The sequence below is a fragment of the Vulpes vulpes genome, chromosome 3 (assembly GCF_048418805.1).
Source record: "Vulpes vulpes isolate BD-2025 chromosome 3, VulVul3, whole genome shotgun sequence".
NCBI lineage: Eukaryota > Metazoa > Chordata > Mammalia > Carnivora > Canidae > Vulpes > Vulpes vulpes.
In genome coordinates, this window is record NC_132782.1 from 5,448,094 (window position 1) to 5,465,356 (window position 17,263).

Below are 17,263 nucleotides of genomic sequence, written 5' to 3' on the forward strand. Positions count from 1 at the left end.
CGACCGTCGAGCCCAGCGAGGGGTGCGGCGCGGCCCTGGAAGTAACGCCGCCGTCCTTCCGCTGAGGGTCAGGCCCTGCGAAGAGCCCTCACGTGCGCTAGGTCACCCCGAGGCTGAGGGCGCGCCGCCCCTGACGCCATTTTACAGCTGAGGGAGGCCTCGCGGGTGGCCGCGCAGGGCCGTCCCCCGACCCTCTCGGACTAGCGAGGGCCCCTCCGCTGCGGAGAGCGGGGAAGAAGGGCAGGCGCCCCTCCGCGCGCACCGAGGCCTCCCTGGTTTCCACCCTGGTCCACAAACGTCAGCTTCCTGCGCTCTCCCCAGGGCTGCCCTGGGCTCCAGGCCCCTCCCACCCGTGGGCCGGCTGAGCACTGCGCAGCCCCGTCACCCCAGCCCGACTCCCGGTACCGGGCCGCCCTCAGCGCTCGGGAGACCGCGCCAGCCTTGTGCCCGACGCAGACCTTTCCCATGTTTCTCAGAAGATCAGTTCTACAGATTGTCCCTAAGAAGAATTTTATGGTCCGGTGAGTCTGGTACACGCAGCACAGTGTGTCCCGGAGAGTCACGGTATCTTTAGTGCTTGTGCTGAAGGCTCCGACAAGTTTGTAGTAAACGCTGGATTCGGAATCCAGGGTTTCTCAGCTTTATTAGACCAAAGAACCTTCTCTTTGGGGGCGTGGGTACCTATTTCACTAAGAGTTTTCAGCAGAACTCTGTGCAATATGAAAGTAGATAACAGTTATTTTTTCCTCACTCAGGTGAGGCTTCTTTTTTACTTACATATTCTATACTTTCATGATCAAAATTTATCTTATTAGACTAAGTTTCCCTTAAATATAAGGTAGCCTAATTAAAATCTAGACCCATTTATTTATTTTGTAGCTGTAGGGAATAGGGATATAATAAGATCACAGGTACTGATTCTGAATGATGTAGGGGTGTTCTTTGTACTCAGTAGCTTCAGTAATTCTCAACCTTCTTGGTCTCAGGACCCTTTTCTTTCCTTTTTTTTTTTTTTTTTTAAAGAGATTATTTATTAGAGAAAGCACAGTGCAGGGGGCTGGAGAGGAGACACAGGCGCCCCGCTGAGCAGGGAGCATGATGTGGGGCTTGCTCCCCAGACCCCAGGATCACAACCCAAGCCGAAGGCAGACCCCAACTAACAGCAACCCAAGCACCCCTGAGGATCACTTTACATTCTTAGAACATATTGAGAAACCCAGAGTATTCTTGTATATGTGGGCTATATCTATTGAAATTTATGATGTTAGAAATTTTAAACTCTGAAAACTTTTAAATATTTAATAACTTATTTAAAAACAAACTCATTACATGCTAACGTAAGTTACACATTTTAGGGAAAAGAACTATCATTTCCAAAACAAAATGAATCAGAAGAATGGCATTGCTTTACATTTTTGAAAATCTCTTTAATGTCTGGCTTAACAACATAGCTAGTCTCATACCTGCTTCTAGATTCAATCTGTTCTGACATCATACATCATGTCTTCATGATGTGCCATTGTACGCTAGTGAGAGAGTGAAAAGGGAAAATGACATTAGTATTATGAAGAGAATAATTTTGGCCTGTGTTCCCCCTGAGAAGGTCTTTCGGACCCCGGGGTTCCTGTAACAATTTGGAGAACTACAGATGATCAGCCGGGTTCCTTCTTACTCTGCATATGCCTGAGGGGGCAGAGGGCTGACCAGGACTCCGTGCCCCTGGGGGTAACATGTCTAGCATCAGGAGGCTCCACCTGTCAGGGAGCCCCAGTCCTCTGGCCTGGCCAATACCCATTCCACTCCACTGCCTAGCACTTCTCACTGTGGTTCCTGGAGCCCAGGGGAATAGAGGTCAGTTTGTATGTTCTTGACTCAGAAGTTTTTAAAAAGCTTTGATGTATAGAATTTCATTAAAGCCATAAAGGCCCCAAGGTAGCCATTGTGCAAACACAGATATTGCCTTCATTTGTAAGCCGCATAATTCCTGCAAAAATGGATTTAAGCTTTATCTATAATCCATGTCCTGTTCTCCCGCAGGGTTTGAGTGGGTCCATGATGTGAATGAGCCAAGAAGAGCTATCTTTTATTTTTCTTCACATGTGGGAGGAGGATGAAACAGTCTTTTATCTTGGCCCAGGGGAGGTTTGAAGCCCAGACACAAAAGAGAACAGAGGGAAAGACAGACACCAGCTCTGGTAGATCTGAGCATAAAGGTGACATGCTGCACCTGTGCCAGAGACGCTCCCTTGGGCCGACCTCCTAAGACCAAGCAAGAGATGGGTTTAGATGAGTAGGACCCGAGTGGGTCCTTGTTCTATAAAGTCCCCAGATGAATCATCAGGCATAGCTAACAACTTTTCTGCCTTGGGCTAAAATGAGAGAAAATGAAACCCTGAGGATCTGGCTATGTACCATGGCAGAAGCGACCACCCCTCCTTCCTCTATAAGAACCTGTATTTATGAGGCTCAAGTTAGAAGTTCTGATTTTGGAGTGAGGTGGATAAGACATTGTCGGAGCTCATCCGCTAAATAGGGTGACCTTGGGCAAAGCACATGGCCCACTGAGTCTTAGTTTCATCACGTATAAAATGAGTTATTGCAGGATTTGCTGAGATAGTGCATGTAAGCGCTTCACATAGTGCCTGGCCTACAATAAGCACTCAATTGATGCTTGCCATTAGTTTGCTTGGCCTCTAACATGATTAGAGGCACAAAAAGTGCAGGGCTGCCCTTAACATTTGCAGTGAACAGGGAAATACAAACGAAGGCCACATATCATTTAAATATATAGACATTTTAAAGATCTAAATCTTGTAATATTGTTATATAAAATGTCTCATATATTTATCTCAATGAGATAATCTTCATAACAACAAAAATTTTAAACAATGCCTAAAGATATGGTTTTTATATGACCAAAAGTTTATAAAATATCAGATATGACTGATTTTAATTACTGCACATATCTGGAGGCTAGCATTATTTGGATGAGTAATAAACACAAACATAATTCATTATTCTAAGTATTTCTTCATATAATGCTCTCTTTGCCTTCATTTTGACAAAATCATTAATGATGTAGTTATGATCAGTATTTTTATGTATAGTGTGTTCTATTCATATTAAAAATTATATAAGAAAATGTAATTGTCTTTAAATGTATATTCAAAGTGTAGGAATATATTTTTACCAAAATTTAAACTAAAGTGCATGTAAAAATCAAAAATATAAATTACTTTTCATGTTTCCAAAATATTCTAATATAATCAAAATTATAAAAGGCAAAATATAGATTCTAATTAATACCATATTTTAAACCTAAGAATTTAAATAAAGCTGACATTAATTTTACTTTCAAACTTGATTAAACTTTATTACCCATTTCAATAAAAATTAAACTTTACAATTCTAGATGCATGTCCACCTGGTTACCAAAATAATTTTCTTTTTAACTTGTGGTTGATTTCTAGTTTCATTGCAGTATAGTCAGAAAAGATGCATGGTATAACTTCAATCTTTCCAAATTTGTTGGGACTTGTTTTATGGCCTAATATATGATTATTCTGGAAAGCATTCCATGTGCATACACTTGAAAAGAATGTGCATTCTGCTGTTTCAGATTGGAATGTTATGACTAGGTCTATTAAACCCTTCTGTTCCAGTAAATCATTCAAAGCTACTATTTCCCTGTTGATTTTCTATTTGGATGACCTGTCCATTGATGTAGGTGGGGTGTAAAGTCCCCCGTTGTTATTGTATTATCATCAATTAGTTCCTTTATATTTGTTATTAACAGTTTTATGTTTATGGGTGTTCCCATGTTGGAGGCATAAACATTTACAATTGTTATGTTTTTTTTGTTGGATTGTCTGCTTGATGATTATATAGTATCCTTTGTCTCTTGTTACAGTCTTTGTTTTATTTTTTTAAGGTTTTCATTATTTGAGAGAGTGAAAATACAGGCAGGGAGGAGGGGCAAAGGGAGAGGCAAAAGCAGACTCCCTGCTAAGGAAGGAGCCCAATGTGGGACTTGATCCTGGGTCTCCAGGATCACACCCTGGGCTGAAGGCAGGTGCTAAACCGCTGAGCCACCCAGGTGCCCCAAATAACCATCTTCATGTCATGCATGTTAACTGTATGCCATCATATGTACAAATTTAAGGTAACATAAATTGGGTCCCTGGGTGGCTCAGCGGTTTAGCACCTGCCTTGAACCCAGGGCGTGATCCTGGAGATCACTCAAGATCGAGTCCCACATCAGGCTCCCTGCATGAAGTCTGCTTCTCCCTCTGCCTGTGTCTCTGCCTCTCTCTTTCTCTCTCATTCTCTCTCTCTCTCTGTCTCTCATGAATAAATAAATAAAATATTTTTAAATAAATTAATATAAATTAATACTGCAAAAGTTCCTCAATTACCACATGCAACTGTTGTGAATACACTGCTCCCTGTTGACTATTGTTAAGAACCACATATCAGAACTTAGAGATGACAACAACAATAAAACAAATCAAATAACCCAATTAAAAAATGGGCAAAAGACATGTATACATACTTTTCCTAAGATGATATACAAATTGCCAACAAGCATATGAAAGATGCTCAACAACACTAATCATAGAAATGCAAATTAAAACCACAAAGAGATTTTGGCTCACACCCTTAGGATAGTTACTATCAAAAAATAATGGGTGCCTGGCTTGCTCAGTCAGTAGAGCATGTGAATCATCATCTACTTTTAGATTTTAGAGTCACATGATCTTAGAGTTGTGAATTCTAGCCCCGTGTTGGGTATAGAGATTTCTTTTTTTTTTTTTTTGGGGGGGGGGGGTATAGAGATTTCTTAAAAACAAAATCCACGGGATGCGGATGCCTGGGTGGCTCAGCGATTAAGCGCCTGCCTTCGGTCCAAGGTGGGATCCTGGAGTCCCAGGATCAAGTCCCACATCAGGCTCTGTACATGGAACCTGCTTCTCCCTCAGCCTGTGTCTCTGCCTCATTCTCTGTCTCTCATAAATAAATAAATAAAATCTTAAAAACATAAAAAATAATTTTAAAAGATAAATGTTGGCAAGGGTGTGGAGAAATTGGAACCCTTGTACACTATTTGTGGGATTGTAAATTAGTGCAGCTCCTATGGAAAACAGTATGGAGGATCCCCCAAAAATAAAAACAATTACCAGATGACCCAGCAATGGTGCTTCTGAGTATATATCCAAGAGAATTGAAAGCAAGTTCTTGAAGAGATATTTGCACACTATATTTATAACAGCACTATATATAATAGTCGAGAGATGTAAACAATCCAAATGTCCATTGATGGGTGAGTTGGTAAACAAAATGTGCTATATATATGATGGAATATCATTGAAACTTTGAAAAAGAAATCCTGTCATACGCTACAAAATGGATGAACCTCAACGACATTATGCTAAGTGAAATACATGAATCACACAAAAAATACTGTGAATTCATTTATATGATATATATAAAGTAGCCAAATGTAAAAAAATGGAAAGTACAATGGTGGTATCGGGTTAGAGGGAAGGAGAAAGGAAAAGTTGCTTAATAGGTGTAGAGTTTCAGATTTACAAGATGAAAAAATTCTGGAGATCAGTTTCACAAAAATGTGAATATACTTAACACTATAATGATGTTAGCTACATATATGATGTTAATATATATATTAATAACATGCTAATAATATATTGAACCATACACTTAAAAATAGTTATTAAGATAGTAAATTTCAAGGTTTTTTTTTTTTGCCACAGTAAAGAAAGTGTGGTATGTGTGTGTGTGTATAATTTCATCTAAATATTCATGATCAACAAGTGTCCCTTTGATATTTGGAATAAGCACTGTTTATCTGGCCAAGGAAATACATGCTGAGAATTTTATTTTTTTAATTTTTTTTATTTTTTAAGCATGCTGAGAATTTTAAAATAAAAATATCTCGGGACACCTGGGTGGCTCAGTGTTTGAGCATCTGCCTTCAGCTCAAGGACATGATCTCGGGGTCCTGGGATTGAGTCCTGCATCAAGCTCCCTGTAGGGAGCCTACTTCTCCCTCTGCCTCTCTCTGTCTCTCATGAATAAATAAATAAAATCTTTAAAAAATTAAATTATCTCTGCAAACTAGGAATAGAGAGGAACTTCCTCAAATTAATAACACCTACAAAAAAAATCTATAACTTTCTTAATAGTGAGAAACTTGAAGATTTCCCACTAATGTCTGGAACAAGATAAGGATATCCACTCTCACCACTGCTTTTTAACATCATACTGGAAGTCCTAACTAATGAAATAAGACAAGAAAAGGAAATAAAAACTCTTTGTTTTAAGATGACATTTTGTCTATGTAGAAAATCTTAATCAACAATGACAAAAAAATTTGGAACTTATAAATGATTATAGCAATGTTGCAGGATACAAAGTTAATACAGAAAGCATTTGCATTCCTTTATACCAGCAATAAACAAGTGGAATTTGAAATTAAAAACACATTGCCATTTATATTTAGACCTCAAAAAATGAAATACTTTCAGTATAAATTGAAGAAAATAATTAAAAATATCTGTAGGAGGAAAACTACAGACTCTTAAAAGACATGAGAGAAGAACTAAATAAATGGAGGGAAATTCCATGTTCATGGTTAGAAATACTCAATATTGTCAAATGCCAGATCTTCCCCAACTTGATCTATACATTCAATGCAATCCTATTCAAAATCTTAGCAAGTCATTTTATCAATATCAATAAACTAAAGTTTATATGGAGAGGTAAAAGAAGCATAATAGCCAACTTAATTTTTTTAAGATTTATTTATTTACTTGAGAGAGAGGGTGCGTGTTGTGGGGAATGGGGATGAAAAAAACCAAAAGGAGAGGGTGAGAATCCCAAGCAGACTCCCTGCAGAGTATGGAACCCAACACAGGGCTCAATCCCATGACCCTGAGATCATGACCTGAGCTGAAATCAAGAGTTGGATGCTCAACCGACTCCCAGGCCCCCTAGCCAACTTAATATTGAATGAGAAGATGAAAGTCAGAAGACTGACACTACTCAACTTCAAAACCTACTATGAATCCACAATAATGAAGACAGTGTGATATTCAAGAAGAAATGGACAAATAGATTCAAGGAACAGAATAGAGAGCTTTCCCAGAAATAAACCCACATAAATGCTGTCAACTGATCTTTGACAAGGAGCAAGGGCAATGCAATGGAGCAACAAAGATAGTCTTTCAACAAATGGTGCTGGAATGTCAGAGCATCCACATGCAAAACAATGAATCTAGACACAGGCTTTATACTCTTCACAAGAATTAACTCAAAATGGATTATATAATATTACTAAGTTACATAATGCACAAGGAAATAAGCCACCCTGAATAAGAGTCACCGAGAAACAGGTGAAAAAATGCATCAAATGTTGACATTATCAGAGAAAAATTCCAAATAAGCATTTAATATCATCAAAGATAAAATGTTTAAACATGCACTGAGAAATATGCCTTCAAAAATGACTACTTATATCTTTTAAAGACCCAAGTAGATTTCCTAGAAAGTAAAAGTAATATAATTTAAATAAACAATGTCAATCAAAAGGTTAAATAGCTTACTGGAGCTGAGGTATGAATTACTGAATTGGACAGTAGTTCTAAACAAATTACCCAAATACAGCACAAAGAAACAAAAAGGAAAAATATGAATAGTTCAAGAGACTAGACAATAATTCAGAAGACAGTTGAGCATAGGGTGTGCCATAGACTGAATATTTGTGTTTCCCCTAAAATTGTGGGAACCTAATCCCCAATGTGAGAGTATCAGGAAGGGAAATTGGGAGGCAATTAGGTCATGAGTGTTGAGTCCTCATGGATGGAACTACAACCATTATAAAAGAGACACCAGAGAACACCCTGACCCCTTCTGCCATGTAAACATAGCAAAAAGACGGTCACCTAAGAACCAGGAAATGGGCCTCACCGGTCACTGAACCTACCAACACCTTCATCTTGGACTTTCCAGCCTCAGAACTGTGAGAAATAATTTGTTTATAAGCCAGGCAGTCGCTGGCATTTCGTTATAGCAACCCAAACAGACTATAGCAGACTGGATCTAGATTTCAGGCCATCTCTCCTACAAAATGTGTACAACCAGATTTGCAGACTGAACTTCTGTCCCCTGAAAGGATTTCCCTTCATTACTACTTTTCAGAACCATACTTGTACTAGACTCTAATAATCATTTCAGAATAAAGTGCAGACCCACAGGGGCTGGGGAGAAAACTTTAAGAGAAACAATAAGTGGGTGCCTCTCACAAGTGGGGACTTTGTGATAGGACTATCTACTGCATTCACACTACCTGAGGATGAAGATCTGACACACTACTTTATGACTTTTCTTTTTCTTGAGCATTCTCACTATTGAAATTCTCCCTGCACTCTGAAACAAGATCTGTCTCTGACCCAGGCCATGGTTCTACCTATACTTTCCTGGCCTTCTGTAACACTTTTAAGTTTTAAATTCATAGTGCAAGAGGTATGGAGAAGCTTCTCCATGGTGCCTCAGCAGTATTGATCTGGAGAGCAGTTGTTGAGGAGTTTGAGTCTAGACTCTGCCAGCAAAACAGGTTGTGCATGACCGAGGGGTGTGTATGTAATGTACAGAGTCTAGAACAGAAATCGCTTTTGCCCAGGGCCGCAAAGGGCCTTGGTGAGTTCTCCTACCAAATATGGGTCAGTGTCTTATTGTCTCCTGGACACTAAAACCCTGAGAAAGGGCAGAGGTGCCCCAAATATTGCCCAGAACTAGGTGGTGTGCTAACTGCTGACTCACTTTTATGCATGGCCTTCCCACTCAAAGAACCAAGGCAGAAAAAAAAAAAATCAGGAAATCAAGACAGATAGCTGTTTTCAGGTTATTCTTGTGAATTGCCCAGGTGTCTTGCTTCCCTTCCTTGTGGTTTGTCTTTGGGCCCATCTCCTCTCCCTGCCGGTCCCACACCCTGAAATGTTAAAGCCATAGTGAGGGATTCCAGTGAAGGCAGGGATCATCTGTAGTTCCTACTAGCTACACAGTAGGGACTCCTGTCATACAAATAAAAAAAAGTCAACTACACCTTAACAATTACTGAGCTGACTCTAGCAATGAAAACGAACAATGTCAAGATTAAAGGAGGAAAAAAGTCAATGGATGTATAAGTATGGTCTTAACCAGATGTCTTCTGAAGAATTGAGCCTCTGAGAAATCGAGGTATACCTACATACAGCGTTTCTCTCCCTTGTCCCCCATAGCTATTCCCCAAAAGCCAAATTAGGTTCAGATGTGTGACTCCTCCTCCCAGCCACAAAAGCTATGGCCCCAGGGGAAACTAATTTCTAATATGGCCTCCTAGGAGGGCCCCAGCCAAGGCTTGGTAAGGCCATGTTGGGCTCTGCAATCACCCAGTCTCTCTCTCTCTTTCTCTCTCTCTCTCACTGACAAGACAGCCTTTGGAGAAGATGAGCTATAGAGTGTGCCACAGCAGAAAGAGAAAGAAATCAGCAGAAGAGACAACCAAGAGCATCATCAAAGCAATTTTATTACCTCTTTTACCAGCCTATAGGACAACCCAAAGGTAAGAACTTAAGTGTTTGTTCTTGATTCTTCAGAGCAGTTGTCTCCATGTCACATGCTTCTCTCTCTAATGCAGTGATTCTCAACCAGGGAGCTGTTTTGCCTCCAGGGGACAGTTGGCAAACTATACAAATTTTTGGTTGTGACAACTGAAATAGGGATGCTATTGACATCTACTGGGTAGAGGCTGGGATGCTGCTAAATATCCCATAATGCACAGGTCAGCCCCCTACCACCACCAACAAAGAATTATCTATCCAAAAATTTCAGTACTGCTGAGGTTATAAACTTTGCTTTAATTTTTCTGAGTCCAAAGTTCCTGTCGATGGGTTTTCTTCATTTATCATATATATTAATTTCCTAGGGCTACCATCACAGAGTACCACAAATGGAGTGGCTTAAAACAACAGAAATTTGTTCTCATTGTTTTAGAGGCTAGAAGTCTAAGTCAGAGTGTCAGCAGGGTCATGCTCCCTCCAAAGGCTCTAGAAGATACTCCCATGCCTCTTCTAGTGTCTCATGACCCCAGGTGTTCTTGGCTTGTACCAGCACAACTCGTCCTCTGCCTCCTTCTTCTTCAAGTGTCTCTCTTTGTTCTCTCCTCTTCTTAGAAGGACCTTAATAATTCCAGATCCTTAATAATTACATTTGCAAAAGGCAATTTACAAATAAAAGGACATTCTGAGGTTCCATATAGAAATGAATTGGGGTGGGTGCAGATACTATTCAACTCAATATACACTAGAATGGAGTGACCTTTTAGCTGAGAGTAGTGGAGGTTAATTTAGAAAACAAAAAGCCATAGGTGCCCACCCTTCTTAAGTATTCAGACTGCAGCTGCAGGGAAAGAAAAATAAAGGAGGTAATGAAGCCCATGGATGATTCAGTTGGTTTAGCTTCTGACTTTGGATTAAGTCATGATCTCGGGGTCCTGGGATAGAGCCCTATATCAGGCTCCCTACTCAGCGGGGAGCCTACTTTTCTCACTCCCTCTATCTACCCACCCCTACTCATGCGCGCGTTCTCACGCGCTCTCTCTCTCTCTCTCTCTCAAATAGATAAATACAATCTTTTTAAAATATAAATAAATAAGTAAATAAATAAAATAAATCAAGGAAGCAAGCAAGCAAGCAGGTAAATCTGGCAACATCCTGCTCTCTACTACCAGTGTTAGTTGCCAAAAAATAAAAATAAATCTGTCCACTTCTGTGTGTTCCTCCTGCTCAAAGCCTTTTTTCCTCCCCCAATGAATAATAGCATAGAAAAATGAACTTCATAGGAACATCAGGACCTATATGGAGTCTGTGGTATCAATGGCAGTTATAAACCATGGTAACAAATTCTCTGGCACTCCTCCCATTGAAAGGTGGAGCTTATGTTCCTGTCTTAGTCCATTTGGGCTGCTACCCATAGACTGGATGCCAAATAAATTTGGCAAAATAAATTTATTTCTCACAGTTCTGGAGGCTGAGAATCCCAAGATCAAGTCATCAGCAAATTTGGTGACTGATGACGCTCTGCTTCCTAGTTCACCGAAGACCATCTTTTCACTGTATGCTTACACGCAGAAGAGGTGAGGGAGCTCTCTGGGGTCTTTTTTATGAGGGCACTAATCCCACTTGTGATAGCCCCACCCTCATAACCTAATCACCTCCCAAAGGGCCCACCTCTAACTACCCTCACATTGAGGATGAGGTTTCAACATATGAATTTGGGGCAAACACAAACATTCGGTCCATAGCAGTCCCCTTCCCTTGAATCTGGGTGAGCTTGTGTCTGCTTTGTCTAATGGAGTAGGTGAAAAATTAAACAGTGCAGATAGTGGAGGCCTGGCCTGGGAGCCAATCCAGTCCAAATCTGTGGCACTTGCTCCTTAGGCTCTACACCACCTTGCCTTGAAGCACAGCCTATCTGGAATGGTTACTTACACGCTCTTCAGGTAAATTAAATTTTCTCAAAGTTTGTGCTTATGAGAAAACTGAATTAGGGCACCATTATAAGGGTCGTAGCATCTCAGGAAGGATGAATCAAATCAGAACATCCCTGGGCATGCTTATCCCCAAGATAGCACAACCAGTGTTCATTTGTCTCCCTTGTGTAGATGTTTTCTTTTAAGCTCACAGCAAATATTCTTCTTGACAGTAAGAGACCTTGCAAAGAACAGAGTCCTGTTTTCTAAGTCTAGGCTCTGGGGTTTCTCTTCAGATCCCTTAAGATCAGTTTGTCCAAAAGGAAAATAAAAGTAGTATGTTTGGGAGATCCCTAGGTGGCTCAGCAGTTTGGCGCCTGCCTTTGGCCCAGGGTGCAATCCTGGAGTCCCGGGATTGAGTCCCACATCAGGCTCCCGGCATGGAGCCTGCTGCTCCCTCCTCCTGTGTCTCTGCCTCTCTCTCTCTCTCTCTCTCTCTCTCTCTCTCTATGTCTATCATAAATAAATAAATCTTAAAAAAAAAAAAAGTAGCTTGTTTAATGTGTGACTTGTGAAATACAAAGTCAAAGAAACAATTTTATATTAATTTCTTTTAAACAACCCTTTAGACTACTAGTTTCTAGTCCAGCACGTAAGGAAGTCATCACTCCATCCTTAAATCAACAATGAGTACAGAGCTGAACAAATGAAAATCAACAACTCTTCTTAGACCCACCAAGAAAGAGAGGTCACAGGATAAACTGCTGCCCTCAGAGCAAAACTTCTGTGGGAACCATTACTGGGGTAGAAAAACCTAAACTGTAATGAACTGGTGGAGGCTCAATAATTCATCAATCTCAATTCTAACAGTTAAAATCTCCAAGGAGGCTCCAGTCTTAGTAGAGGAGGGGAGGACTCCCTTTTTTGTGAGCCCTATACATATTTTGTGAGCCCTTAGTGGAGGAGGGGAGGACACATTTTGTGAGCCCACATGAAGATCCCCGTGTGCTTCTAGGAAGAGAGGATGTGTATCATTTAAAAATACACAAGAATATTCTGTTCTTAACAACGCTTGCCCTCAAGGGAAACTATTTTACCAGAGCCTTACCTATTAAGGTCCTAACAGAGCCTAACCAGCCTGGGAGAAGAAAAATACTTAATTCCATATCCCCCTTGACTTCCTGTCCCACCTAAACTAGGGGGAAATTGAGAAGCACTTGTGAAGGTCACAGCCAAGGGCACAGGATCACTAAAAGACTGAGTTCTAATCATAAGACTATAAAACACCTCTCTCCCTCCATACCTCCTCAGTACATTAATGGCCTATTTATCTCAGTTCTTTTACCCAGTACATCATGTCTGGCTTTCAACAAAAAACTACAAGGCATACTAAAAGCCAGAAAATACAATCTGAAGAGACAGAGCAAGTATCAAAATCAGACTCAGATATCTGAGTTGTTTATGGGATGTTGTTTATGTCAGGTGTTGAGAGACAGGTTGTGAGGTGTCCTACTATAATCATAGATTTGTCTATGTGCCTCAGATAATTTTGTAGCTCTGTTTGGAGGGTATATATTGGATATTGCTAAATTGTTTTCTTGGTCAATTGTCCCTTTTATCATGATATAATGGCCCTCTCTGTCTCTAGTCATTTTTCTGTTCTGACATGTATTTTATCTAATATTAATATAGCCACTCCTTTCTCTTTCTTTTTTTTTTTTTTTTTTGAGATTTTATTTATTTATTCATGAGAAACACAGAGAGAGAGGCAGAGACACAGGCAGAGGGAGAAGCAAGATCCCATAGGGAGCCCAATGCTGAACTCAATCCCGGGACTCTGAGTGGAAAGCAGACGCCCAACTGCTGAGCCACCCAGGTGTCCCACCTGCTTTCTTTTGATTAATGTTTACATGATACATCCTTTTCTGTGCTTTGGCTTTTTTTTTTTCACTATTTCAGACATTTGTAAGTGTACAAGTCAGTGCCATTAAGTGCATTCAAATTGTTTATTGTGCACCTGTCACCACATCCAGAGCCTTTTTATGTTTCAAAACTGAAACACCATACTGATTAAACCACAGCTCCCCATTTTCCTCTCTCCACCAGTCTCTAAAAACCAACATTATACTTTCTGCCTCTTTGAATTTGACTGCTCTACCTACCGCACATAAGTGGGATCCTACTTTACATGTCGTTTCATGATTGGCCTCTTTCACTTAGTATAATGCCCTCAGGGTTCATCCATGTGTTAGCATGTGACAGAATTTCCTTCCTTTTCAAGGGCTGAATAACATTCCCTGATATGAATAGACCACATTTTATTTATCCACTCATCCTTCAATGGACACTTGGGTTGCTTCTGCCTTATGGCTATTATAAATAGTGCTGCTGTAAACATGGATGTCCAAATAGCTGTTCAAATCCTCACTTTCATTTCTTTTAGGTGGAATATCCAGAAGTGGAACTGCTGAATCAAATAGTAATTCTAGGGCAGCCCGGGTGGCTCAGTGGCTTGGCGCTGCCTTCGGCCCAGGGCATGATCCTGGAGATCCAGGATCGAGTCCCACGTCAGGCTCCCTGCATGGAGCCTACTTCTGCCTCTGCCTGTGTCTCTGCCTCTCTCTCTCTCTCTGTGTCTCTCATGAATAAATAAAATAAAATATTTAAAAAAAACACCAAATAGTAATTCTATGTTAAATTTTTTGAGGGCACCTGGGTGACTCAGTGAAGTATTTGCCTCCCAGTCAGGTTGTGATCTAAGGATCCTGGGATCCAGCCCTGGATCCTATGCAGGGAGTCTGCTTCTCCCTCTCCCCCTGCTCATGCTCTTTCTCTCGCTGTCTTTTGCAAATAAATAGATAGATAGATAGATAGATAGATAGATAGATAGATAGATAAAACTTTTGAAGAACCACCATAACGTTTTCCATAGTGGCTGCAGCAGTTCACATTCGCATCAGCAACGCACAAGAGTCCAGTTTCTCCATACCCTCATAACACTTCTTTTCTTTTTGTTTTTATTTTTTTTAACAGCCATACTACTGGCCTTTTACTTTTGACCTGATTTTATCATCATATTTGAAGTGACTTTCTTATAGACAGCATATAATTGGGTCATGTTTGTTTGATCCACTTTGCTGATCTCTGTCTTTTCTGTTTTATAGACTCTATACAGTTAAAGCAATTATTAATATGTTAAGACTTAAGCCTGCCATTTATTTCTGTCTTATGTTTGTTCTGTCTTTATTATATCTTTTTCTTTTTTCTGACTTCTAATGGCTTGCTTAAACATTATGTAGAATTCCATTTGGATTTACCTATAGTTTTTTAGTGTGTTGCTTTGTATAGTGGTTTTTTTAGTGGTTGCTCTAGGCATTACATTATACATACATAATTTATAACAGTCTACTAGTGTTGTCATTTACCAGTTTGAGGGAAATATAGAAACTTTACATCTTTTTATACCCCCTTACTTTCCTCTGTTTACAGTATAACTGCCTTAAATATTTTCTCTATATACATATAGTACCATGTTAGACATACTGTAATTTTTGCTTCAACCAACATAAATCACTTAGAAAACTCAAGAGGAAATGTAAGGACTATTATAATTACCTATATTTTTGATTACCATGTTCTTCCTTTCTGATATTCCAAAATTCCTTCTTTTTTCATTTCCTTTCAGTTAGAGAACTTCCTTTAGCCATTCTTTTAGGATATGTCTGCTTGCAACAAATTCTGTTGGTTTCCCTTTACCTTAAAATATCTTGAACTCCCTTTCATTTCTGAAGACTATTTTTACTGGCTGTAGAATGCTAACCTTAATGCTAATTCTTTTCTTTCAAAACTTTAAAATAATTATGCTGATTCCTTCTGGACTCCATTTTTTCTGATAAGCAATCCACTGTCATTCAAATAAGTTGTTTTCCATAGGTGTGATGTTGTTTTTCTCTGGTTGCTTCCAAGATTTTTTTTATCTGTCTTTGGTTTTTAGGAATTTGATTATTATATGTCTTAATGTGGATTTATTTGAGGTTATCTTATCTACATTTCCCTCAGCTTCCAGAATCTGTAGTTTTATGTGTCTTGCTCTTTCTTCTATCACTTCTGTTCTGCTGTTGAGCAGAAAACCCTATTGAGGGTTTTTATTTGGTTATTGTGTTTTTCAGTTCTAAAATTCCATTTGATTTTTCTTTATATTGTATTATATTATTAATTAATTATATTATTTTTATGTTGCATTGCTGATATTTTCTGTGTCTTTGCTGGAGCTTTCTATGTTTTTATTTATTTCAGGCATGTTCACAATGTCTTAGTGAAGCATTTTAATCATGATTGCATTAAAATCATTATCTGGGGCAGCTAGTTGGTTCAGTTGAGAGAGTATGTGACCCTTGATATCAGGATAGTGAGTTTGAGCCCCATGTTGGGTATAGAGATTACTTAAAAATAAAATAAAATCATCATCAGATAATTCCAACATCTCTGTTATTTTGGTGTTGGCATTTATCAATTGTCTTTTTGTATTCAGTGTGAGAGCTTCTTGGTTTTTGGTATGATGAGTAATTTCCAATTGAAACTTGGACATTTTTAGCTGATTTTCTTTGATGCTTCACAAGCAGGGGAAGGGGGTCTTATGCTGCCACATTATTGCTCTGTGAAGATAGAATTCTAGGTTTCCCATTCAACTTTTCTTGATATCTGCAAGTGATGGGGCTCCTTATTACCTCTGGATGGAGGTTCTGGCTCCCAGTATGGTCTCCACTGACATCATTGTTGGGGGTAGTCTTTGCCGCTGGACTATGGTGAAAATCCTAACTCTCCAATATGTCTCCTGTGATACTACCCAGTAGGGGATTGAGGAACAAGAAGTTCAGATTTTTAAATTTTTATTTGAGAAAGAGATAGCAAGAGAGAGAGCACAAGCCGGGGTGGGGGTGGAGAGGGAGAAGCAGGCACCCTGCTAAGCAGGGAGCCCCATGTGGGGCTCCATCCTAGGCCCCCAAGATCACCACTGGAGCCAAAGGCAGACACTTAACCAAATGAGCCATCCAAGCACCCCCAGGAGAAGTAGTATTATTCTTGGGTCAGCATGGAACTCCAGGCTCCCTGTGTGGTTTCCACTAACACTATGGGAGCGGAGGGTATAATATTACCAGCCAGCAGGAATAAAAGTCCTGGCTCCCTACTTGGTTTTCTCCAATATCACTTTGGTGGGAGTGTTGGGGCTCCTCATTATAGCCTCATAAGGTTAGAAATCTAGGCTCCCCACTTGGCTTTTACTACTAAAGGTGGAAGAGGGAACACAATCTGTTTCTGTGGTGTCCGACTGGAGTAGAGTTGTTATTATCAAAAGTTTTCTGTCTTAGGGGCGCCTGGGTGGCTCACTCAGTTCAGCGTCCAACTCTTGATTTCAGCTCAGGGATCAAGCCCCTTGTCAGGGTCTGCACTCGCTGGGAATCTACTTGAGGATTCTCTCTCTCTCCCTTTCCTCACCACCCCCGCACAATAATAAATAAATATTTTAAAAATAAATAAAATTTTTCTGTCTTAGAAAGTCCCTTTCATGGTCCTTTGGCCAGAGAAAACAGACTTATGCAGGAACTTTTTTGCCTGTGCTTGTTGCTGCTTCCAACTTATTCAGCCCCAAATCTTGGATGTTTGAGGCAAAAGAAAACTCAGAGAACTCATTGTTGTGTTTTTCCTCAAGTCACAAGTTCTCTAACCTGTCCTCCT

At 39.9% G+C, this 17,263-nt stretch overlaps 1 long non-coding RNA gene across 1 annotated transcript; it reads left to right on the forward strand.

Annotated features, from left to right (window-relative positions):
- The first annotated feature begins 237 nt into the window (after positions 1-237).
- On the forward strand, positions 238-14,161 carry LOC140598105 (uncharacterized). Its single transcript, XR_012000234.1, has 3 exons — positions 238-521; positions 9,492-9,619; positions 13,971-14,161. It is a non-coding gene; the product is annotated as an uncharacterized lncRNA (long non-coding RNA).
- Positions 14,162-17,263: the final 3,102 nt, after the last annotated feature.